This window comes from Lepisosteus platostomus, chromosome 10 (assembly GCF_059453375.1).
Source record: "Lepisosteus platostomus isolate fLepPlt1 chromosome 10, fLepPlt1.hap1, whole genome shotgun sequence".
Taxonomy (NCBI): domain Eukaryota; kingdom Metazoa; phylum Chordata; class Actinopteri; order Semionotiformes; family Lepisosteidae; genus Lepisosteus; species Lepisosteus platostomus.
This window is the reverse complement of record NC_142620.1, coordinates 21,514,850-21,540,917: the sequence shown is the minus strand read 5'-3', so window position 1 is coordinate 21,540,917 and position 26,068 is coordinate 21,514,850.

Here is a 26,068-nt window from a genome sequence, read left to right as displayed (position 1 = left end):
AAATGCAGAAGACTAAGTAACCAGAAGAGTATTTTATTCATTTCATTGTTCTATGGGTTTGCTCACAGGTCTTCTATATGTGTAAAGACTGTGTTTTTTAATATTGTAATATTCTTTTAAAAGGTGAGTATTTTTGAGGTGGTATTTCTCCATCGCAGCTAGAGCGCCTCATCTGAGCTGTCTTAAGAAAGCAAGGGTATTTTCACTACTAGTTCCCATTGATCTTTTGTCTATTAGGGGGTTAAATCAGGTGGAGGCAAAGAATAAGTTCATTTTTCTTTTCCTGGTTAGAAACCCCACCACTTCATTAAGTCTGCTGTTCATAAAAGGACTTTCTTTCATGAAAAAAAGCTACTGTTTTCCTGAAACAGACAGTTAAAGAGCTTTTTTCAACACAAAAACACAACCAAGCAAGTGACCCAAGCACAAGAGCAGTTAATAAGGCCATTGTCATCTTTCAAGTGTGTGCTTGCAAACCGCACTGATAATTACAGGGGTTAATGGATACAACCTTTATGTTGACCTTGGAAGGGATTTTCACATCCTCCCCCTGCTACCCAACTCCCACCCATTATCAGAAAACTGCTTGTCCTGTTGAAGGTTAAAAACTGCCTACCCCTCCCCCTTCCAAAAAAAAGAACTCTGTGAAGAAAAAGAAATCCAAAAAAGAACGCACTCGACAAGACACCAAGCTACCCTCACTGGGTAACAGAGACTTTGGTCAAACAAGTTCAAGTCTTTTGGAAAAAATGGCATTATGATCATGCTGTTTTCTTCACAAAGAGCTGTTTACATGGTCAACTCTGATGTGACCTGACAACAGGTGGTGCAAACATGCAGCATTTCAACTTAAGTGTTATCCCTGGACCTGACACAACAAGGTAGATCCTACTGAGCACAGCAGTTCTGGGGAAGGCAGATTAAATCCAGTGATTACTGGATTAGCTCTATCTGAGTTGTATAATAAAATGTTCCTACACAGATACCAGAAGAGCATTGCTGGGGAGTTACTATGTTAAAACACATACTGTACCACAGAATCTGTGCACCCCACCAGAGTCAGCTACGGGTCGATTGTGTCTGGTCATTATAATGAAAAACTCTGATAAAGAGAAGAAACTTGAGGAAGACTCATAACTCATGACCCAACTGATTTTTCATTTATAATCTCAGGCATTGGAATAGTGTTGAAACAAAGGCACAGAATGCATTTTACTGCTATTATTGACATCTGGCTTGCAGATGGAAGCGTTTGAAAATGTCTCAGTGTTCCGTATCCGGGATCAACCCATTTTCTCAGTCACAGTCCAAATAAGTGTCACAGTAAATTAGGTGAACATTTAAGAATCTGTAGCCTAACACAATGCACTTGAAGATGATCACACCATTAATCACAGCCCCAGCTAGTAATCTGATAATTACAGCTTATGGTTGTGATCAGGCATGACAGTGTAGTTTTACTGGCATTTTGTGGTAATAAAATACAGGTTGAGGAGAACATTGAATGTTCCTGTCATTTTAACAAATGACTGAGTAAATATAAACTACAGTAATTGGCAGAACTGTTCAAAATACTAAACAACAATGGCAATGACATGGTACTGTATGTGCATTTGTAATCTATGAATACTATTTGTGCTCTGTTGATGTTATTCTGGAGAGTTGTTTTTTTATTTTTTGGACTGAGCATGAGGAAAATACTCTGAACACAGCTACACAGCTACTGTAGCACATTTTCCCCACTACATGTATTACTGTACACACTGGCATTTCAAACCTTTCGGCTATAGCAATTTGTTTCCTGCAGGTGGAGCTTGTGGTCTGTGCAGAAAAAGGCTCCACTGAGCAATGTACACATACTGTATTACTGTAGGTGCTCGAGACAAATTGTTCAATACTAATAAGACTAATAGATCCCATTTGTGCAGCAAAAACACTGCTTTCACCTGCCAGGATAATAAGGATAACAGATACCTGTTCATTCTGACTCCTGGTTTTCTATAGTTCACTCAGGACTGCACTGGCAGAGAGGTTACCACAACATGACACACACTCACCCTGCCTGCCTGATGATTTTGAGTTTAAATATGAATTAGAAAGCTTTACCTTGCCAAAAGCACATCTGTCGGCCTGAGCCTTGACCTTTGGAAGTGCTTTTTCCCACCCCTGCTGATGTTTTGTGTTTTGATGCTTTTGTAGTGGGAATGGGCAAATCCAAAATGTGTCCCACAGTTCCTGAGGGCTGTACAATATCTAGCAAACCATAATTTTTTTTCTTCAATGTGTTATGTTATGGGACTTGCTGGACATGCCTTTTGGTGCACGTCTCAGCTGTATCACTGAAGGCATGAACAGAGCTGGCTGAAATGTAAATTCAGACAGCCTCAGTATTTAACATACTGCAGAACTAAAAGCTAAACTCCATTAATTATCTATGGAACGGTTATATGAAGAATGTTCCAAATGCAGATTAATCTTACTCATGTCTCAAACTGAGACAAGACAGATATTTCGAATTTCTCAGGAGGTATCTGCAAACATCTAGGGATTGTGCTGAAGTGTTTTGCAGGTCTGATTGCCATCGAAGGTAGACCAATCTGCTATTAAACATATTCTTAATTCTTTTGGTGGGGCCTTACATGATAACTCTAAATGCTTGCAATTCAAATCCCTCATTTATTTTGCTTGGAGTTTTCTGTAATTCAGTTTTAAAATCCTATCGCTCACTTCATAATAATTCCTACACCAATTTTTTGTTCTACATGTACTGTGTGGTAACATGGATCTTTCTCGGGTACTTCAGGAGCTGATGGCTGGTGAAACTCTTCATGATTTGTATCAGTAGGTACCTGAGCCCTGACAACTTAAGATTCCTTTACTGGGTTACATCTGCAAGTGACAGAAGGAAACACAGGAAATGTCAGGACAGGAAAACATCAGTCACTGGGACATTCAGACAACATTTACCACCACACTGAGGTTATGATTGTGTGTCTTCTACTAAGAAAACAATCCAATACAGTCCTGAAGGAGAAAATGAACCTTTCAGGGTTCTAACTAAAGAGTCCGGCAAGACCTTCATACATTGAGTTTAGATTTTTTGTAACATCAGATTATAACTTTTGCTTTGTGTCTATAACATAGAAATGTTGGCATGGATTGTACAGAAGGCAGAGACCTGAAACTAGATTAATAGGTGGTGAAGACAGGGGAGCAAAATGGTAAAAAAGGGAGCTGAAGAAGTGAAATACAGAAGCTTGACACTTTATTTTTGCTTTGCAGCTCCTTGTGATACATTTTTTTCTGAGACTTCAATCTGCCATAACTCTCTCCACGATTTCAGACTCGAAAGTCAAAGATTTAACTGCAGGAGGCTACTATCTGCTAATGATATCATGGACATTCCTGTGAGTGAGTGGTGTGTTCTGTAAATAGAAATGGACTTCCTCAACAGTGCACTAGAGAAGCTTGTGGCTTGAGGGTAAACACTCGAGTATTCACTGTGTAGAAAACAGTAAGATGTATTATCTTTCAGAACTTTAATTAAAAGCTTGTTGGAAGCATCTTTTTTTTTTTTAAAAGCCACAACATGAATGAATGCATTCCTGGTAATTTTGCCCTGTATCTCTGTATCCTTCAAGTGATTTCACACCGACAGTCTTAAAACACACATGTATCTGGGCTTCACAGCACAGGGCAAAACTAGGAATAGTGGTTTCCCCATGGAAGAGATGGCTTTCTCTATTTGTCATACCACTGCTACTGTATGTGCTGAGTTAAAAAAGCTTTATAGTCCTTGCAGTCTCTCAAGTACAGTGGTAAACATGATGAGGTTATGTAATCTTAATGGCAGTAACCTTGGGTTGCAACAACCCAATAAACTGAACAACCCAGATGACAGCAATATTTATGGTGAAGATTAAGAGTGCAGTTCAGATAAAGTCTACAGAGTCCTTCCTCCTCTCAATTAGGGTTTTGTCCAACTGGACCAGTTCCTGGGTAGCTGAAGTACTTAAGCTTCAACAGTTTAAAAGTATAATAAAATATAATAAAGAAAACCTTATAATCTTCTGTCTGTTAAAAAATGTATACTGGTATATCAAAATGTCCACAAAAACATTGCAGTGATCATGCCTAATAGAGTCGTAATGAGTATGTGAAACACATATTGAGGAAGACACAGAAAGTAACACAACAACTCTTGTGCTAAACATTTGACCACTTCTGTGCATGGCCTGATGTAGACTCTTAAGGTTGAAGTGAGATGAATTCACCAAATGCTTAGAATTATGTGAAAATATATTTTTAAAACAAATATGATACTACTCTCTTTTGAGAAAGCAAACCATGTATACAGTATGTGCCTTTGTAAATGTTACCTACTTTGTAAATGTTTCAGGTTTGCTGGATCTGCTCTTTTCATTCTCAGAACACAGGAAATCACAGTAAATGTAATTTTTTTGGTATTTTTGTCTAATACAAATTGTTGTGATTACCTTACAGATTAACCTGTAAGTAATGAAAAGATTTTAACAGGTAGACACTGTTTTTTCATGTTACTTGTGTCATAGCAGTTAGAATAAAAAAAGTAGTAAGAATTACAGGAAGTCTATAATTACAGACACAAGATGTTGACAATAGCTTTTAAAAATGCAACTCCAGATGACAGTGATGTTATGTAAACTTATATTTATTACAGTATTGCTTGTAAACAGTGTAATGTGGTGTAAATACCTCATTGGTAGAAGTTTGTGGTACAGTTTCCATAAAAATTCCTCTGGTAAGCTATGATTATTTTTGTTCCTGGGCAGAGCTTTTGAGTTTTTAAATGTGGTGGAGGAGGTTTACAAACAAACTAGGGTAGGGTTGGATTGGCGCGGACTAAAAGGAATTGGTTATTTACCTCCTGAAAAATACCAAGCTTTTGGTTTGAAGCAAAACTAAAATGTAGATCCAAAAGATTATTTCAGTAACATTGTAACATTGAAACCTGAAAAAGGCTTACATCTAGAACAACATGACTGTTAGTGATACCATACAAACAACAGGTAACCTGTGACACATGTCATACCATAAGCAGATCTTTAAATAAGTGGGTCTAGGCAAAACCAAAAACAACTCAGCCAAAAGGTACAAAACCAGAACATTTTTATTTTTGGTGCAAGTAAATAAAAAAAAATAAAATGCAAACCAAAATCTCTTCTTTCAGCTCTTACTAAATTGTTCAGACTCTATGAATAACCAGGCGTCTAAGCTGCTTCTCAACTTCACACTACACACTCTCTTGTTAAGGTTTTAATGCAAAATAAACTGTTCCCAGGACTCGGTCTCTCTCCAAGTCCTTTCAATAAAGCTCAGTCATGCTCTTCATGTTCTGTTCCCAATGAGTACAGGTCAACAGCATTCTCTGTTTTCTGGTTTTAAATGCCACCAGATCAATTGTATTCAATTAAATGCCGCTCAAATGGGTCAGGTGACTGACAAAGGCAGGACATTGTCTGGGAAATGTCGTATGACAAGAACCACCATCTTGTTTCCTCCTGCCATCCTCAAAATTAAAATTTATGAAAGATTGAAAGCTTTTGTGTATGTTGTTTTCAGGACCAAGAAGCACGGATGTAGGATGTGTTTTATGATGTATAACGTGTTAAGTCAGTGTGAGACAGATGCACACCATCTGTCCATAGTTCTCAGATTTTATTTCTCATGCCTAATGTGTATTGAGCAGCACAGAAATGAAAATATCTGCATCCCAAAATGACCGGGCTATAGAAATACAAACATAATGTGCCCTACACAAGTGATGCCAAAAGCTGACATATATGCACATGTGTTGGCCTTTCCTCAGATTGTCCAATGACAGAGTAGTGAAACGGGCCGGAGGGCTAGTATCAGTCTTGGTAGGGGAAGCTCAGAAAAGTGTATCACAAACTAGATTCCACTTCTATTAAGCTTTTAAAGAAAGTCTATCTCAAGTGGGCTTCACTACCACTCTCTGAGCCCAAAGTTTCCATACTGTACATGGAAATATCAGACCAGAATGCAAATATTTGACCACAGTCAACTGGCAAAGAAGAGGCTCAAATCTGAAAATATTCTCTTCATGCAGGTTATCAAATTGATAGTGCTTTACTGGTTCTCCCATAAGTCATAATCTAGGACAAGATGCCAATGAATGTACTGTATGAATCTAGCAGAGAATCACTTGGAAAAAATGAGCTGATGAGACAGTCCAGGATAAGAGGACCCACTGAAGGTTATGGGTCCTTTAGATGAACAAATAATAGAAAGAATGAGGTAAAGTCAGAGACAGATTAGACGAGGGACCTAGAGATAACCTGTAGAGTATGTACGCAACTACAGTGTTGGGGAAGAGTACTAGAGTGTTTCATGTGGCAAGAGGGGGTTATCATCATTCAATGTTGTAAAAAAACCTCCTAAATGTAAATCAATGTATTATACTGTAGTATGAAAAAGAAAGGTAGCCAATATGAGGGCATAGTAAATATAACCAGTATGATTAGTTCAGATCAACGGTTTAAAGTCACGGTACTGTATGATATACAGTATAAACAGGAAAACAATTTAGTTGTTGGTAGACTTGGGCTTTGACCCCAGTTACTGAGTGGGCAATAAATCCAAAAACTCTCACCCAGAAATTGGGGATCGTGAGTGTTCGAGGCAATGTGACCCATTACTCACTGACTAGGGTTTCTTTTAAAACACAGCACCGAGTTCATTAATGTGTTGGTAGGAGAGGCACCCTAACTGCCACATTCCATAACAATTAGCACAGATTACCCTGCATTTGCATATTTGCTGGCAGGCATGGTGTCAAGAAGACAGATGTCTACAGAATGCTGTAAAAAAAACTCTGCTTTCGAATGTTTTGGAAAAACAACAAGTGTTTCCCTCACTTATGATTGAGTTTATTAATGGAATGAGCGGCCCATGAGATGGAGTATGTGTAGTTGCTAGTCTAAAGATCAGGAAAACACATTGACAATGCAGGGCAGAGAAAAGGGAATGGTGTCCAGTTAAGGTTGGTCAGGCCAGGCAAGTCAGAGGCTTTACAAGAGATTTGGCATGCTGCCTACTCGCCATGCAGAAGTCTTTCTGATCCCACTAGAACCACCAAATATGGGACATCCATGCTTGTTGCAGTGTGGCTCTAGAAAGCTGCACATGAGGTGCTTTGAATTCCAACAGAAATTATAGTTCTCCCTCTCCATGATCAACAATGGGCAGCCCACTGAAGCTCAGCAGGTGTGAGCCTGGTCAGTACCTGGATGGGAGACCTCCAGGGAAAACTAAGGTTGCTGCTGGAAGAGGTAGTGGGGCCAGCAGGGGGCTCTCACCCTGCGGTCCATGTGGGCCCTAATGCCCCAGTATAGTGACAAGGACACTATAATGTAAACAGGCGCCGTCCTTTGGATGAGACGTAAAACCGAGGTCCTGACTCTCTGTGGTCATTAAAAATCCCAGGGCGCTTCTCGAAAAGAGTAGGGGTGTAACCCCGGTGTCCTGGCCAAATTTCCCATTGGCCCTTACCAATCATAGCCTCCTAATAATTCCCATTTATGAATTGGCTTCATTACTCTGCTCTCCTCCCCACTAATAGCTGATTAGTGGTGAGCTTTCTGGCACACTATGGCTGCTGTCGCATCATCCAGGTGGATGCTGCACATTGGTGGTGGTGGAGGGGAGTCCCCATTACCTTTAAAGCACTTTGAGTGGAGTGTTCAGAAAAGCTCTATATAAGTGTAAGCAATAATAATAATAACAAACACTTGGAGTTCATTACTTTCTCTTCAGGAAGTGGTCTGGGGAATCGACAACCCCAATGGATTTAGCAAACATCAACCAAAGGTGGATGGGACAAATCAGAATTTATTTGAAGGAACTACCAAATTATATATGCATGCAGGTGGCTGATACACACATTTGCCACTTGGTGAAAACCACCTGGAGGAGTCCACCTTGTCAAGGGTCCGAGTCTGCAGAGATCCCATTCTCACTGCTTTGTTTTGCTTTGCTTTAGTTTGTTTAAAAGAGTACAGCTACTGTGATTAAACATTTCAACCAGACATCTCTCAATGATAGCATGATTCATATGAGTGCCCTGCTAACTATAACTAACATGTGAATGTGTAGATTTAAACAGTAAACAGTAGAACACATCAATCATAGTTACTCATATAGTATACCCTCTCAAACTGGAACACTTACTGTGAGCATGAATGTCACTGAGCAGGCTTGCAGGCACACCAGGAAAACAGCAATAGAGAAGATTTATTTTACAAACCTTTTTTGAACTACCAGACAGGAAATACCCATGGTAATTTCATTCTTACATGGAAACCCCAGTTAAAAATAGAAAAATAATGTTCATCGTGGTGATTCTTTATTTAAATATATATTGCGAAGAAAATACAACACTGTAGTATTTACTTGTCAATTTTCCTTTTGCTGTGCATTGGAAATCAACCCCTAGAGTTTTTCTGAAAGGGGTTTGTAGACTTCGATCCCAAAACAAGAATATAACCATTGTCACCAATTTAGACAGTCTTGATATGTAGAAGGAACTCTCTAGAAAGTTCACATCACAGTTTTCGTAATTTCTTAACAAGTTATTGGTAACATTTTCCAGTACCTTCCTAATAATCTTATTACACCAAAGCTTTAAAAAGCAACAAGAGTTAAAGCATAACTATTAAACAATCAGGCAACTAAACATTGTGCTTCAGACAGTCAAGCTCAGACAAGATGTCGGCAGGGCCGTCATCAGTTTCCTGCCGAGATCCTCTTGTGTAAATGTTTTTGTTGCATGGGAACCACAGTTCCAGGACTCTTCTGCATGAACAGCATGAAATCTTGTGTATTTGGCCCTTACTCTTTCATTATGTCATCGGGAAGGAAAAACGTGCTCTTCGTGATGAAAAAGCCTTACTGTGGAAACTCGAGAAGGACAACAGTGAATCTTTATTTGGCTCAAGCGAAACAACTTATTAGAGCAACCAAGGAAACAATTATCACTAAACTAGTTGTAACATATTTGCAAGAGATTTGTGTGGTAGAATGACCCTAATGCCTGTGTAATTATGGTGTGATGAAAAGTGAGAGTCAAAATCATTTTGCATATTTGTGAAGTTTGTTTTGTAAAGGGGCTGTAAGAAAAATATTTTTAAATTTACACACTGAGTGGACATCTACACTGCACAAAGACTTTGTGGACCAGCTTCTGTATCAGGTGTTGTGTCTCAGCTGCATAGCCCAGTGCTTTAAGGAAAGTCAGAGTCTATTCCAGCAAGCAACTGCAAGGTACAAGTACAATTTAAAGGATATTATTCTGCAATGAGAAGGCAATGAGAAAGAATGTAATTCATATTATCATGTGAAATCATAAAGTATGTTAAATATATTAGGACTGCTTCACTTCAAAGTACTGTACTTAAAAATTGATATTTTATAGTGCATAGTTCAGTTGCATTTTTAGTACACTTGTATTGTTGTACTGAGAAATGTGGAACACATTTCTAAAAAGTTTTAAATAAAAGCACAAGGTACCATATATAATCACAGTGGTGCAGACCACCTGTGGTGTCTTTGAATCTGATGCACCACGTTAAGTTCAAATGGGCCTCTATTGTTGTGGTTTTGATGAGGTGAAAACTCTCACCTATAGTATTTTAAAATCTGGTTAAACCTCAAAGAAAACTGCAGTCTCCAAAATTTTTATTCAAGGGAACATACAAAGATTTCTATCCAATTTCTGGGTGAAATCTTTCCCAAATAAATAAAGACCTCAAATATATAGTTTTTCTTATGTAAAACCAGCTGCGAACATTCAATTTCTCTAAGAATATCTCGTACTATATAGCAAATGAATTGTAACACAAAAACCCACAGCAAAAAGCTGATGGCTGCTTAATTATAAGCTTGATATTCTTCAGTTTGTTTTGCCATTATTAGAACCCAACCAGACAACTGAATTTTTGTTCATTTTTAGTTGATAAATTAAAGAAGTCAAAATACATAATGTGTGCAGTGCAACATATCTGTTTGACTGTAAATGCATTTATTGCTCTTAGACCATTAAACCTGAAAAGGCATTTATGGGCAGAAGAAAGGTTATTTTCTGAAAGGTCAAGCCCCACTTCAGGGCTAAATACAGTATATCCTGGAGGCTCCTGATCCAGGATTTGCCATCATTGATTTGAGGCTGGGATAACCCAAGTTGCATCATCCCCCTAATAACCTAGCAGCTATTTAATCAATCTTGGAGGTCAGTCATTTTGGTGTTGCAGGTTGATCGGGTTATTAAACTCATGAGCTGGCTAACCTTTCATGGTCAGGCCTTCTGTGCATTGTAAAATCCTAGCAGATCAGGGTGGATATTTATCATGACCAGCATCTCTGAATTAATCTACAGTAACTGTGGCACATGACCAAACAGCTCTCAGAAGTTGGTTTGTGAACCGCAGCTGTGACAGTGATGTCCCAACATGCTTAATTAATCTGTGAGGCAAACTAATCTGCTCATTGTGTAACGTTTGGATAGCAGAGATGCAGGATAAACAAGCTGAGTGAACTTTCCTCCCTTTGCATTGCATGGGAGTTGTCGGAATTTACAAGAAAACCCATCCATTTGGCACCGAAAGGTGCCTGTTTTTGCCATTTGTAAGTGAAATATGAAACATGTTGCGAGCCACAGAAAGTATTTGCTGGAAAAGAAGAAAAAAAGTCCCACAGCACAGAATATGAGACAGTTTTGGGTCCAGCCACTTTTCTCTAATTGTTTTTTGCTCGCTCTGAACTTCCACAGTGTTCACTGCCTATTAACAACCAAAGGAAATGTGCACTCAAGAATAAGAAACACGGCTCTCACAAAATGTGTTGTATTCTAAACTTCAGAACAGTTGCCATGATTTAAATAAGTGCAGCAGAAAGAAAATGGTGTGAGAATACAGGGCTGGGTCTGTGACCAATTTGGCAAATATACAGTATTGTATAACTAAATTACACTGTTGCCCTGAATCAATCCTACATCATCTGAACAAATTATGAGATGTGCACATTTTTATGGCTTTGTTAGAGCTTTTCCAGAAACCCTGTGTTTCAGAGAAGAGCACGGGTTTGTACACTGCTAGGGAAATCTGGCAAGGAGTATCAGCTTCAGACTGGCGCAGGTCGTTTGATTTGCCTTAAAGGTTTGGATTGTGGCTAGAGTGAATGTTTGAGGAGAAGGAGGAGTGTGTGTTTGTGTGCGTTTGTATCAAGGCTAATTTTAGAGCTCTGACTCAACAAATCATGAGGAAACAGACAGTTCTGAATCTTCACAACAGGCTCAGCGAAGCGAGAGTGTTCGTTCTCATTCAACTGCAGTGAGAAATTGCATTAATTGCTACCTGCCATGATGGAGCCTCTCAGCTAGTTACAGTACCTGAGGAAAGCATGTGAAAAACAGCAAGTATAATCTGCAGTTTGCATCTGATTGATGGGTGTTCGAAGGATTAGAGAGAGAGGGATGTCCTCTGAGCATTGTGTGTTGCTTACGTCTTCTAGCAAGTGTTGCTGAACCAGTAACAGGCATGAAACAAATTAACCCATTTCCTAGAATGCCGTGTAGTTTACATTCCGGTTTTAAGACTTTTTGCCCAAATATTGCAGTTTTTTAATGGACAGTTGTGTAAAACACAAAACAAATCTCTGTTCTATGCCACAACCACTAGTGCATGTATTATTACAAAATGCATTGTAAGACAAACAAGTAGAAATCATAGGTAGGACTGAAAATGGGTTGCACTAGTATTTGCAGAGTCATACTGTAGGTGCTCGGATCTCATTGTCAAGATAACTCTGTAAGGACTTGAAAGAAATGGCTGCATGCAATTCTTGAATCAGTAAACTATTCACAATTAAATAAGGTAGATATGGAAAATGCAATGTACAAGTTCAACAACTGCACTGAAAAGCTGCGAGCTCTGGTTTATAAAAAACACACACAGATTCTTTTTGACCCCTGATTGAGACTGTTGGACCAGTGTGCATGACATTCTTGAACAGAACAGTGCTCCACTGTCTATGATGCACCAGCACGCACGCATCCACAAAACCTGGAATACTTTTCAAGTGAGAGATATCAATATCAACATCTGATTTATGAAGATTAGAAATAAGACACTGAGCAACATATCGAGAATACACCTCAGATTTGCACTAAACCCAAAACCTTGAGTGCCATCAGAGAATGAAAGTTATGGGCATATTTTCCTTTCTTGCACACTCTCATGGTACAGTACTTAAGTAACACCATAGTATGATTAGGTAAGCACATTACAGCAATAATGGGTTTTCCTATGTTGTCATATGGGGTTGTTCAAAGTCTGTGCATTTTACTATACTGCATTCATGCAACCTGTGCTGTGTCAGAGGACAAGAAATACATTTGTGTAAAAAAAAGAGAACAATCTCTAACTCAAGAGACACCGACTATCTTGGAGAATTTACAAGATGCTGTGAAACAAATTCAGTATTACAAAATGATAGTTTTACCTTGAGAATGGAGAAAAGAAACTGTAAGACAAATAGGTGAAGTGCCTGTCAAGGCCTTCAGAATGCAGATGTTGTCGTAAATCACTGACATATTTCTAACATGATCCTTGCCCTTGCTGCCTTTGTTACTTCCTAATAAGAAATACAGGAAAATACAGAAAATACAGTGGTGTCACATGCGTGTTTCAGGATCACAAGTTAAAGACAAGTTAAGCATTGCTTTCAGAAATTAGTGGCTTATGTTAGGATCTCATAGATGCTGGACACCTGCCAGTTGAATAGACACAGCCCGCAACCTCTGCTTGGACAACTGCATTTGTACTCTTTAGGGTATAACTCTTTCCTCTGTTATATGAAATTAACTGACTCCTAGCCAACCCCCACTCACTCTCATGACTGGAGCCTGGAGGGGCGCCAAAACATTAGGCCTCAGTCCCTTGGAGATTTACTTTTCCTCTTTGGGAGTTGTTTGTTATTATCTCCTCTGTGCCTAATGGTTGTTCTGTGAACTGATGTACTTGTGCCGATTAATGATTTGCACAAGGTCTCTGTGGCAATTCATTCCTTAAAGAAGCTGTGCTCCTTTTAAAATTACTTTTTGGATCACACTTTAACCTTTGGAAGCTGTGAGAGAATAACTTTTCATAGTTATTTTGGAATTCACAAGAGTCAAGACTCCTTTGAAAATTTAAAGGGAGATGCAGTACATGGAAAACTCTTGATGCTGCCTCTTACACCAGGCATAGTAGGTCAGCATCTGTTAGAAGAGCTCAAGTAGAAAGGTCTACACTTTGAAGCTTTTTCCCCTAAGAAGTTTTTTTTTTGCAAAAGGGCTGAAACCAGAGATGTAGGCGTCTATGCCTGGAGACGAGATGCATGTGGTCCTTTGTTTTAATTAGGCTGGCAATTTCAATGCTTTAAATGCTTTCAGGAATGTCTAATGTTCTGCCTCCCAACAACAAGAAACTTGTCAAACAGCTTGATGGCAAAGAGAAAAATAATTTTGCAGTCTAACAATGCAGTTATCCAGAGCTCCAAATTGCATGCACACTTTATTACATTACTTGGTATTACACTAGCATTATACATCACTTCTCATTGTGACTTGTACTGAAACTACAATGAGCACTGAAACTTATGAATTGTTGTGTCCAGCTCATTCACTGTTAAAATGGCAGCTTGTATTAAGTCCATGTATTGGACTTACTGTAATTTCTGCTGTTTCCATTTATAACATATGCCATATCTGAGCCTAGGTTTCTTAAGTAGCTTGACCAGAAATCTCCATGTACAGTAGTAATATGCAATTTGCTAAGCACAGCTAGTATTGCATAGCTTTAAGATGGTCAAGATTCGCTCAGCCTGTTGTGCAATAGCAACCCCTGGGAACCAACAAGTGTTATGTCAAGATGATGAACAGTTGTTCATTTCAAATTGGTAGAGTGTAAAATAGAAAATTACAGTTAAGGACGACAGATTTTAACACATTAGAAATAGTGGCTACATAGCTAAGCTGAGAGATGTACAAAATATTTCCACGATGCAATCCATTTCTCTGCTTAAGCTAAAGCTGCAAATGCACAAGTAAAGATTTATTCCATGCAGAAACGAGAAGAAAAGAAACACAACGTTTCAGCTGTGGAACCTTGTTCTGCCACCCGGAGAAGGCTTCACAGCTGAAATGTTGTGTTTCCTTTCTTCTCTTTTCAGCATGGAATAAACCTCTATTTGTTCCTTTGTAGCCTACACATGCTGATGCAGCTACCTACGTGAACTACTTAAACTAAATCTGTTCATTATTATGCATAGTGTAGTAAATATGTTCTCATTTGGTGAAGACAGCCTGTCCTCCAATGAGTTTTAGGAGGAAAGTACTTGCATGTCACAATAATATCGTTATCGTACATCCTTCATTCACCCATTTTCATTAACTGATTTAACCTTAGAGAATAATGGTGAGCTGGAGCTTCACTAAAAAGAAACTGGATGGCAGGGTAAGTTCAATCTGGATAAGACAGTGGTCTATTGCCTGATGGACACATCAATTAATCTGGTCTGCATGATTTTGTGAGAAAACAGAAGAACCCAGGGAAGTCTCAAAGTGAGAACATGCAAACATGCAAACTCCACACCGAAGAACTGTAAGGCAGCAGCATTAACCACTATGCTGACTAAAATGAATATGAACAAAAACAGTAAACAACATAGCGAGCACATAGCGAGTATAACTGAAGGCTTTCAAATGAATGTTTAATGTACCATTGTTCTCTTTAATCTAGGAAAGCAGGAGGAGGAGCTGTTGTTGAAAGATTAGAGTTTAGTATTTGAAATACATGACAAAAGGCTGAATGAGTATATGGTCATAGAATCTCACAAGTATTGCCTCTTATGAACACATTCAGAACCTTAAGTGTTAGAAGCAGGTTTTTAATTTAACTGCATGGGGAGCGAATGCAGAAATTATGAGGGACAGGTGTTTTCACAATGAACCCCTCTAACTCTAACTGAGAATTTATTTTTCATACAGTGTACCCTGCTGTTAAGCAAAATTTGTTTTTGATTTCCTGTTTTCTGTTACGCTGTTTTACCAAACTCTCTACCACCAAGACAAACCGGTTCGTCACACACCTCTCAGAGGCGTGAGTCATTTTAACATACTGCTTCTGAAGTGCCTTCCCGGGAAGCTTTTTTCCTCATACCTGTAATTTCACACGTATACATTCCTCTTGTAACAGCACTTTAATTGCCTGGCCTGTGGGGCTGGCACTCTAATCTCTGCTTTGATGATAACTTCAGATGTTTGAGGGTAAATACCAGCAGCACTGCAAACTGGAAACTCTGGCTATGTTTAACTCCTAAAAAAATCCTTCTTCCAGGGTGATTGTGCTTTTCTGTGTTGAGTAGGTTTTCCAGAAGCAGAAATAAACCTGGAGGATGTTATGAATATCCATGTGAATATTAAGCCGTCAACATTATTCCCTCACAGTACTCTTGCTGGCTACAATATGAGGAACAGCCAGCCACATTTTTTAACCACTGTGGAAAGCAGGATCTGCTTGTGTAAGACGTGGCATGTATTCCACTGGGTTCTGAATTATTCAAGGCTATAAGGAGGGCTATAAACCAAACGAGGCCATTCTGTTCTTCTAGTCCATTTGATATTTAGAGGACTAGAGGGTCCAAGGATCTCATCCAGCTGTTTCTTGAAAGAAACCAGGGAGTCAGCCTCAGGAACATGGTTGGGTAGCTTGTTCCATATTCTTCTTTGTATAAAAAGTGCCTCAGTTTTAAATGCAGTTTCAGTGTGTGACATCTGTTTTTTGTTTCTTTGCTCACATGGACAATTCTTGCTAGGCTGCATTTGTGAAGGCCTTTAAGGATTTTGAAATCTTGTATCATGTCTCTTCATGCTGTTCTCTGCATGGGACTAAAAGGGCTCAGTTCTTTTTGCTTGTCAGTTTATGACATTATTTTAAGCCCCAGAACGTATCTGGTTGCTATTCTCTGGACACATTCCAGAACAGCAATATCTTTTTCATAATGTTGTGACCAAACCTGTAAACAATATTTTAAATGATATCTTCAAAACATATCATACAATTTTAACGTAGCATTCCTTGATTTAAATTCTACACTTTTGAATATATATCTGTGAGGTAGGGAGAGGTGGCTTTGAGACACAGCCTTCTGTAATTTTAAAAAACCTGCTGGTCTAAATGTGTAATTAGCACTCTGAGGTAGTGAGGGAAAGGAGCTGTCAGGGTAGGCTCTGTGTGAATTAGCCACTACTCTGGGCTAATTAAGAGGCTAATAAGGTCATTTGGAAGGGAAAAGCTTTCTATCTGCATCTAGGGTTCAGTCTAGAAGGAGAACTCCAGGAGACCATTTGTGGTTTCAGGGTATAAGAAGTGAGAGACACAAAACAACAAAAGGACTGCTGCTGTGTCATGTCAGGGACACCAGTTGATTACAGTGATGTATCCATGGCCAAACAGGATCAGCTGGGATAGTCAGTGATGGGGGAGGATTAAGGAGGAGAGTGAAGACTATGTGCAGGAACCTGGGCCTCACAGAGCCAATATGAATGCTCTACTGCCTAGTGATTAATGAATGTGAGAAGATGTGAGTGCAAGCTGTGACTGAAGTGTAAAAGAGAGGACCAGCAGAAGGACAAAAATACTATGAAAGAGCTGACACTGGCAGTGTTGGAATTTGGATGCCAGGTGTGCTGGCTTTGTCACAGTATCCTAACATTTTGCCCTTTTAGTTGCTTACATTACCTAGACAATATAAATGATGTCAACATTTATAGCCTTTTACAGACGTAACCTCTTTGAACTCATGGTTTGTTTTAGCTACTTGCAAATGCTCTGCACTTGTCTCCCCAAATGTTATTTCTGCTGCTTCTCCAATTGGCCAATTCTCCTTTTTTAATATTGTCTGCAAACATGTCTAATTCACTCACTATGCCAGAATCTAGATTATTATACATTGGGAGCATTGGTCCTAGTACAGATCCCTTTAGTGCTCCACTACTTACATCATTCCAATATGAGCATTCACCCCTTATCTGTACTGTGTTTTTTAACCAGTTCCTAATCCATACATATACACCTCACTGAATGTCTACTGAATGAAATTTGTGAATTAATCTATTGTGTGATACTTTAGCAAAAGCCTAAAAATCTCAGTGTACCATAAAGTTCTGGATCGGTTTATTACTGATAGTGCTTGTCCAAAGAGCTCTTTCAACTTAGTTAATACCTTTTTTCTGACTATCCCTTTAGATCCTATTTCCATATACTGTAGGTGATCCTCTGATTTAGTTCTCAGAATTGTTTTCATAACCTTACGTGAAATAGATGTTGGTGTTATTGGTCAATAATTACTTGATTCAGTTTTCTCTCCCTTCTTTTCTACGTTATTAGCTCTGTCAACTGTGGTTGAATTGGTGAGATACCATTGGGACCTGGAGATTCATTAATCTCACCCATAACACTTCTGCCTCTTTTATACTGAAAATACTAAATATAGAACTTCAAACTTCTGCTACCTTATTATTGTTCTGTAACTACTGGGGTCAGTTTTTTATCATTTTATGGATGGAGACTTTATTAGTAATCCTCCATACCTTTGGTGGTATTACCAACGTGCACTAAATAACTCAGCTAACCAACTATATAACAGACATCAGTCTTATAATATATAAGATGCTATAAATACTTGGTACAGTTTTGGCACCTTTTTGGATTGACAGAGGTGAGACGTTAGGCTACATTACATTCTCTTAGTGCAAAATCTGTAATAGCATCATCAGTTAACTCCCCTTTTTGTCTGCTTGGTGTATGAGTTGTAGTTTCTTGATTTTCTTTCTGAACTAATTGAATTCAAAAGAATTGTTAAAACAGGCCCTCTTTGTAGACTGCTTAGCAAGGAAAATAACAACAAGGGGCTGGCATCGGAGCCGAAAAAAATGTTAAAACTCGTGCACTTTTAAATTAAGAAATACAAACCTCATCATTTATGGCAATTAAGTGACAGAATAGAAAAAAAATAATCATCTGGCACAGAATCAGTAAAGCAGGAGCGCCTATTGTGCGTGTAATATAAACAGATCAGAGCTCCAGAACAATGCAGGTACTGTTGAGGATGTCAATTTCCATAAACCACAAAGGGAAGTGAGTGATGAGAAAGTTTTTTTTTCCTTCTCGTCCTTTTTTGGTTGTTTTGAGTTTAAAGAAGAAAAAGGAGCAGCCTGTAATTGATTGACCATTTTTCGGCTGGTGTTTCCTTCTTTTGTGTGTGTGTGTAATCTCTCTGCCTGCACTCCCACAGCTATGCGGGATGTTTCTGAAAGACGATCTGTCTGTTTGTGTGATCAGACGTCACAAAAGTGGATGCTGGTTCATGTTCTTTAACCAGGGGTGCCTTTGAAGTGTGCCTCCTTCATGTAAAGTGGTCCCTCCGACCAAAAAAAATTCATAACTGTTTACATCTCAGCATAACTTTTTGCAAGTTTTCAAATAAAGACCCCCCCCCCCCACACCCAAAGACACACGTCTCCTTCCCAGATCCTTTGCTTTAGTGGATATATTTCTGAACTGGGAACATGTTTACTGTTGCCTGCTCAAAGAAAAAGCCCAGCAAAACAGTGGTCAGTTACAGCTGCATTTTGTCACACATTTTTATTAATTCAACACAGATTAATCTCCCCACACCATAACATCACAAACTGTCTGAGTGCATGTTACTTTTGAGCTCACCACATAATATGAAGGTGCATACCTTAAACTTAAAAATAAATTACTCTGTGTAACACTACAAACAAATCACTTCAAGTTCAGTTTAATTTGTAGCAGCAAAATAAAAAAACATTTTGTTGTGTACCTCTTCCTTTGTTTATTCAAATCCAGCAGAATCATACAATCACTTTTACTCTCTTTTGGCAAACATAACACACTTTGTACTGTCTGAAACTAAAATATCATCAAATTCCAATCATTTCATATCTTCACCAAACTAAAGCACAATTCAACATCATACTATTGTATGCCATATTGTGCCTTAGAACTCCATACAACTCCATACAGCACCGTAGCACACGAGTCTAAAGTATTGTTTTTGTCATGATCGTCATCCCACCTTCTAGAGGGTGCTGGTACCCTTTTCATTGTGTTCCACAGCCTTATTTATCTCACCTGTTTCATATTCCCGTTTCCCTGTTTCAGCCCGGCGTCTCCGTAGTTTGGGGCTCAGCTTTGAAAGACGGACGTCTGAAGGCCCACCTATCCACCGGACTCAGGAGTAGGCCGAGGGCAAGGCCTTTTCCCCAGACCTCCTGACCTACTGAGTCCGGGGCTCGGACAACTTGTCCTGTTATGGTTTTAACCCTTCCTGTTCCTGGTCCCAGTTCCCTGTTCCTGTTTTTAATCGTCTTCGTCTCTGATGGAGCTCCCGGCACCTGAACCTTGGACTGCGCCCTGATTTCCCCCATTAGACTTCCTTTCGGATTGGTTCGCCTGTGCTCCCCCCACAGTCTTCACTGTCCCCCTGTCCGTGATCCCCTCCATTCTTCGCCATGTCTTCCCTGATGTCCTTCTCCAGTCACTTCCAGATTATACTGTCCCAGAAAGGGTCTTTGCTACACATTACACAGGAGTCTGGACCGTATTGTACTACACTAAGGCATAATAAAACAGCATATGAAAGACAATACCACACCATACAGCACTAAAACACATTGTATCATACTACACCATACTGAAATAAAATGTACCATACCACACTGTACCTCAACTCAATGTACCATAACACACTGTACCTCAACTTATTACAACAAACCACACTCTACCACAACATATTGCACCATAACACACCGTACCTCAACTTACTCAGCCAAACCTAACTCTCCCAAAACTTATTGAGCCATATCACACTGTACCTCAACATATTATACCAAACTACACTGCATCTCAACATATTGAACCATACCAAGCTATTCTAAAAGAGCTGAAAAGAAACAACCAATTATGACTTATTGTGAGGTTGTGATTTGCCTGCAGAAAATTCAGAACCTTATCTATTTGAAGTACTTGTTATTTACTGAGAACGAACAAACAAAATGCATGACAAAATATACAGTACATGCTAAGGAACATGTGCAAAGTTTACATACATAAAAGCTGACATGTTGAATGGATTTTAATGGTATAATGACTTAGATAGTGTGACAGAGAAGAGGAACACGCTCTTTGAATATCGCGAAATGAAGTCGCTAGTACATTCAGGGTCAATCTAACCACCATCTTTAGAGCGCAGCAACACTGCCACCCTACAGGAATCATTCTTAACTCAGACCAGGTCAACCACAGGAAATGAGTAGACCAGAAACCGTTATGTTTTTTTCTTTAATGGGGGGTCAATATATTATTCAGAGCTCAGAAATACAAGCAACTCTTTGCTTCACTGCTTAGAAAATAAGAACTGAGGAGAGAGATGTGAATTATTTCATCTCATTTCTCCATGTCTCCCAGGAGGCCTGCAGCAAGTTCTTTTCTGTTTAAATCACCTCGGGGGACTCCTCTATATTTTCCAGTCTTGTTTTCAAATAACTTAATGCAGGTTTCTGCAGCACTATATTTATGGATAGAATTACTGTTGAAAACTGCTACCATGGTGACAAGATTGCTGAAAAATCCCAGCACAAGCATCGTGGGGAGTCAAGTAGAGGCGGTTTTGTCAGAAAGTCAGATTGGCTAATGTGCTAGTTTACATCATCTGCTTTCCCTGTTACCTCATTTCACATCCTGAAAGTCAGCGTTCTCAGTGATTATCTGTTTCTTTTCTTGTTTATGTCCTTACACGCCATTATAATCTACTGATCTTGCAAAAACTACCTTCAAAGAGATTCCTTCTGCTTGATCGGAGTTGCATTAAGCAAAGGACTGTACCTATGTTGTGCAGGCCCCACTTCATATTACTCATCAAGTTTTTATGTTTTATAGAGGAAGGAGGCAGAAAAAAAGAGCAACTGTAATGTGATCAGTGCCACACATCTTTACAAACAGCCTTGCCTCATCTTCTGTCTATTTTCCATCTGAAAAAGTTAGAAGTGTTAACACCAATCTAAATATTGCCAGCAGAAAACAGTGCAGAGAACACATGCTGCTGTTAAAGTTTGCAGAAAATAAAGAACTAACTGCAAAAATGCACATAACATTTGAGGTTATGAAGTACAATGTTTCTGAATGAAGGCCTTTCTTCTGGGAACATTCTAACAGAGTACAGGCTGCACGCTGAGTCATCATTGACTATAAACCACATAGAGCTACACTCTACACTACATGTGCGTATGCATATCTCATATGGGAAGCTTATCATTATAAGAAATCAGCCAATCACTGAGCAGCATTTCAATAAGTAATCATGGTAAGAAATCAGTCACTAAACAACATTTCGGAAAATACATGCTGTGTGTACATGTCATTTGCTGTGTAGTATTTGTATTGTTTAAAAAGCATTGTTTACAGTATTGTTTAAAAAGAGACTAGAATGTCCTGCTCTGTTGCTGTTTCTTACTGTAGTTTTTAGATACTGAGACCAAATAAGCATTACTGTAAAAACTGTGGCTGGCCACACCAATTGAGATCCAAGTCTTCCACATTACATAAGATAATCACAAAATACAGTGCAGTAAGTGCTTTTAAAATGATTACATTTTAGAATTATTTAATTATTTATAGTTTTTAATTATGCCATATAATAGCATAGCAGGATCCCAGAGCCCTTAACTAGCAGATTTCTCCTCCAATCCAGAATATCACTGATTTCCTGTTGCCGAATTAGTGACATTGAAGTTGGTAGGCCTCCAGTTTTCCTTAAAATCCCTAATTTGATAACTATGCTAAATAACAAGACTGTAGTCAACCTACAAAAATCCTTAAACTTTTCAAAGAATCAATATTGAAGGAGGAAAAAGATTATTAGATATCTAAAAAGGCACACAAGATGATGCTACAAAGCAATAGATTTAGTTTTCCACAACATTTTTTACAAGACCCCTAATGAATGTCTGTTATGGAAACAGACTGGAAAGAAATGAATCTGACTATTTATGTGTCTAAGCTTCGATCTTCATTGAGCAAGGGAAGTAATAAAATATGCAACCGTAATAAAAAGTGTGGGATTTAAAATAAGGGAAGCTTAAGTGTACAATATGGTAGTGCGGCTAAACCACCTGACAGTTAAGTCTAGAGGTAATCAGAGAAGTCAGAAAAATAGAGAGCAACTGGGGTAAAGTACTTCACTCAACGGTACACCATCAGAGACTACAGCATTGACTCAAACCCACAGCCTACCAGTTATGAGACCAGAGACCTTACTGATTATGCTACTTTTCCCCCCGTGTATGTAAGGGAGTTATAGTAAGTGGGTCATCTCTGACCTGTTTTCCATGGGACGGTGTTCCTCAGGGTCCCATTTCTGCTTCACGATGCATGTGCAGTTCAAAATACAATTAAAGTGTCTTGCAAAGTGCTCACCTCCTCCAGTATTACAATTGAGTTGAATGAGCAAAACAAGTTAAAAATGTCAGCATAAACTGAAAAGAAAAACAACTAAAATATGTGAATTGCATACGAATTCACCTGCCTTAGTCAATACTTGGTTGAGGAACCTTTGGCATCAATTACACCCGTTCTTCAAGCTTAGTCAAGTTGGTTGGGGATCAATGACTGGCAGGAATTTTCAAGTCTTGCCAACTGTTGGATTCAAGTCCTGACATTGACTGGATCATTCAAGGATACTCCTTGTTAAGACCAACAAGACAAGGTTACAAAGCAGTAACACTGTCCCTTTAAGGATGTCATGCTGCTTCAGTCTACACAGGGTGTTTGAAGGAATTCAAAATGAACATTCAAAATTGAGGGGAGTGCTGAGCACAATTTGCATGGCAGATAACATGGCATTGCCTGACATAAATAAATTCTATTATGTACTTGAACAACTTTACTACAGCCTGTGCTACCAATGAAAATGAAGTCCCTAGCTGTACAGACCTTCAGATAATTTTCTTTCCAAACACTAGGTCCAAATAAAGTGTGTATTGGCCCAGAGTGTTTTTGGCCTGGGTGATCCCATTCAATATGGTATACTGTACATGCTTTAAGTGTGGCTTTAAGAGAAAGAATGTGTGAAGCAATCTATGTTTGGTAGTTTTTAAACTTGTCTCAATTTAAATTGTTAATTCGAAACTACCAAAACAAATAAGAATTTGAAAATAAAACCAACACTTTTTGAATGATTTTTGCTCATATACCCATAGTCTTGGGTTGTAAGTGTTCTCTACTGGCATGTCTGCAGCAGTGCGTTCAAATGCTTCTTCTCTTCTAGAAAAGGTTCATGATGATAATTTGAACATTCTTGCCGTAGTGACTTGCCTTTAGGGTGGACTGCCTGAAGCCTTTGCTGAGATCTTCCATTTGATTTATGAATCTGAAGACATAGGCAGGAGTGTTTTTTCTTGTGGAATACTGAGTCACATTGCAGGGTGTACAAAACAGTTCAGTGCCATGTAAGATTCTTGAAGGCAGTTGAAATGTGCTCTTTTCTCTATATCCACCTCTTTATTGTGAAAATGCACATGATGTGTAACAAGTTGATATAGTCAAAATCATATTTTCCCCATAATAAGGAGTGTTGCCTTTAATTCATTTTTTGTTTAATTATGAGGATATTACAGATAAATAACATTTAAAACACAGTAATACTGTATTACAGCATAACCAGCCATAAAAAAGTGGATATACTGCAATCTGAATATTGGATAAACCGAATCTTCAGGTTTTCTATGGTATTCGGATTTCATCACTCTACAGGCAAAGAACAGCATTCTCCACAGGATGGACACTATATACTCCATCAGTAGCACTTGTGAAAAACTGGGAAACATACCAATATGGTATGTTTGGAAAGCTCCTTCTGTTGCTGATAATAAAAAAATAAAATAAAACAGCAAACAGTGCAACTGAGAAAAAGAAAGAACAACATATCTGCTATTTTGATAAATCTGACATTTTAATGATATCCACCATACATGAGTTAAATGAGAGTGCAGAGAAGATCACTGGATATTTTCTGATAAATGCAAAAGGAAGGAATACTGTATGCCAGATCTCCTTGGACAAATTAATTTAGGCAGATAAACTTGGAACATAATTATTCTTCTTCTTCGCATTTTCCCACTTATGTGGGGTCTGCTTGTTTGCACTGATTTTTCCACTTCGTACGGTCTGCGGCGTCGCGGCAGGAGACTTTTGAGAGGCGCATGTTGTCTTTCAGCCGATCCAGCCAGCGGCTGTGCAACAAGCCGGCTGAAGAAAAATTCCTTGTTGCGTCAAAATGCAAACTTGGAAAAAGGACTAATTTTGTTATTGTACCAAGAAGTATTATAACTGCAGAAAATGCATTTATATATAGTTTCCTTACTTATTTACCCAATTTTTCATATCTGTCAGTATGGTTCTGACCTACTGTAAGTAAGGGCTTCACAGACATGTTTACTATTTACTCTTGAACTCATATTCAAAAATGTAAAAGTCAAAGAATGCAACGATTTTCTCTTCAAAATTGTTTTTCTTCACTTTACTGAGAAATATCTTTGTATTTGGAAATAAATTTGTCTTTTTTCCACAGTTCATAAATCTGAGCTATTATTATACTGTTTGGAATGATTATGATAGTAAATGCAGAGGACAAGGCAGGATGATTTGAACACAGCTTACAAATTCATTAAATATGTTATGAAGAATATACCACATTACTTAGATAGAGATGGACAACTTTTAACACTCATTGGGATTAAAACAAAGGTTTAGGAGGAAGTCAACCCCTTATCTCACCCACTTCCACTTACCTACAGTATGTATAAATATCACACTTCTTGTTGACTCATTCATGCACAGTGTTTACATATCCCTTCCTCCTCATCATCTTCACCTTAGCTGCAGCTCCCTGGATCATCCTTCACTAGAGAGGAGGAGGGGGTCTGACAGTCCTGTCATTATGGATGGGTTGTCATTCTCCTTACCCAGGTGTGTTACCCCAATAAAGCCCTACACACGAAATTACACATCGTCTTCTCAGTAATAAGAGATTTACTGAATTACTGAATTGACACTAATGGCCTCATTAATTCAATACACAAAAAAAATAAATTTTCATCAATTGGGTGGCATAGTGGCACAGTGGTTAACATTGCTGCCTCACAGTGCTGGGAAACCTTTATTTTCTATTTCACACCAGGGTTGCCGACTGTGTGGAGTTTCTTTGCTCCTATGAGTTTCGCAGAAAGCAACCACAGTCCAAAGACATACTGGTAGGATTCTGGAAAAATTGTGCATGGTGTGAGGGCATGCTTGTGTCTGTGTGTCCCCTGTGATGGACTCACATCCCATCCAGGGTGTATCCTGCCTCAAGCCTGTTGCTTGCTGGGATAGGCTCGTGCTCTCCTGTGACCCTAAATTGGATGAAGATGTTAGAATATGGATGCATTTCCATCAATTTCCCTCCTTAGTCTGCTTCCTCCTAGATATTGTGTAGACCAGCACTATGTATGCTATGTTATGACATTTGTAACAGAAAAACTGTATTTGTTTTTTTTTAAATATCACTTAATGATTGGTCCAACAATGACTTCATCTGGTACTTTAAATTGACTTAGTCTCACTCTGAGTCACAGACACGTTTTAAATCATGCCCAAAATACTCTTCTTATGGTACTTAAATAGCGGATCAAAGATTATTGTGTACTAGTGTTGCTAAATTCCAGGCCCAATGAAGTCTTGTGAAACATAAGCTGGTTTTGTTATGGTGCCACTGCTTCTGATCAGGCAAGCCTTATCTGATCCTACAACACAGGTTTATCACATCAAAAGGCAGGAAACACAATCCTGAGGCAGGGCATAAATGGGAGCTGTTTGTTCATATTTAATTAATGTTCATTCATATAATTGCA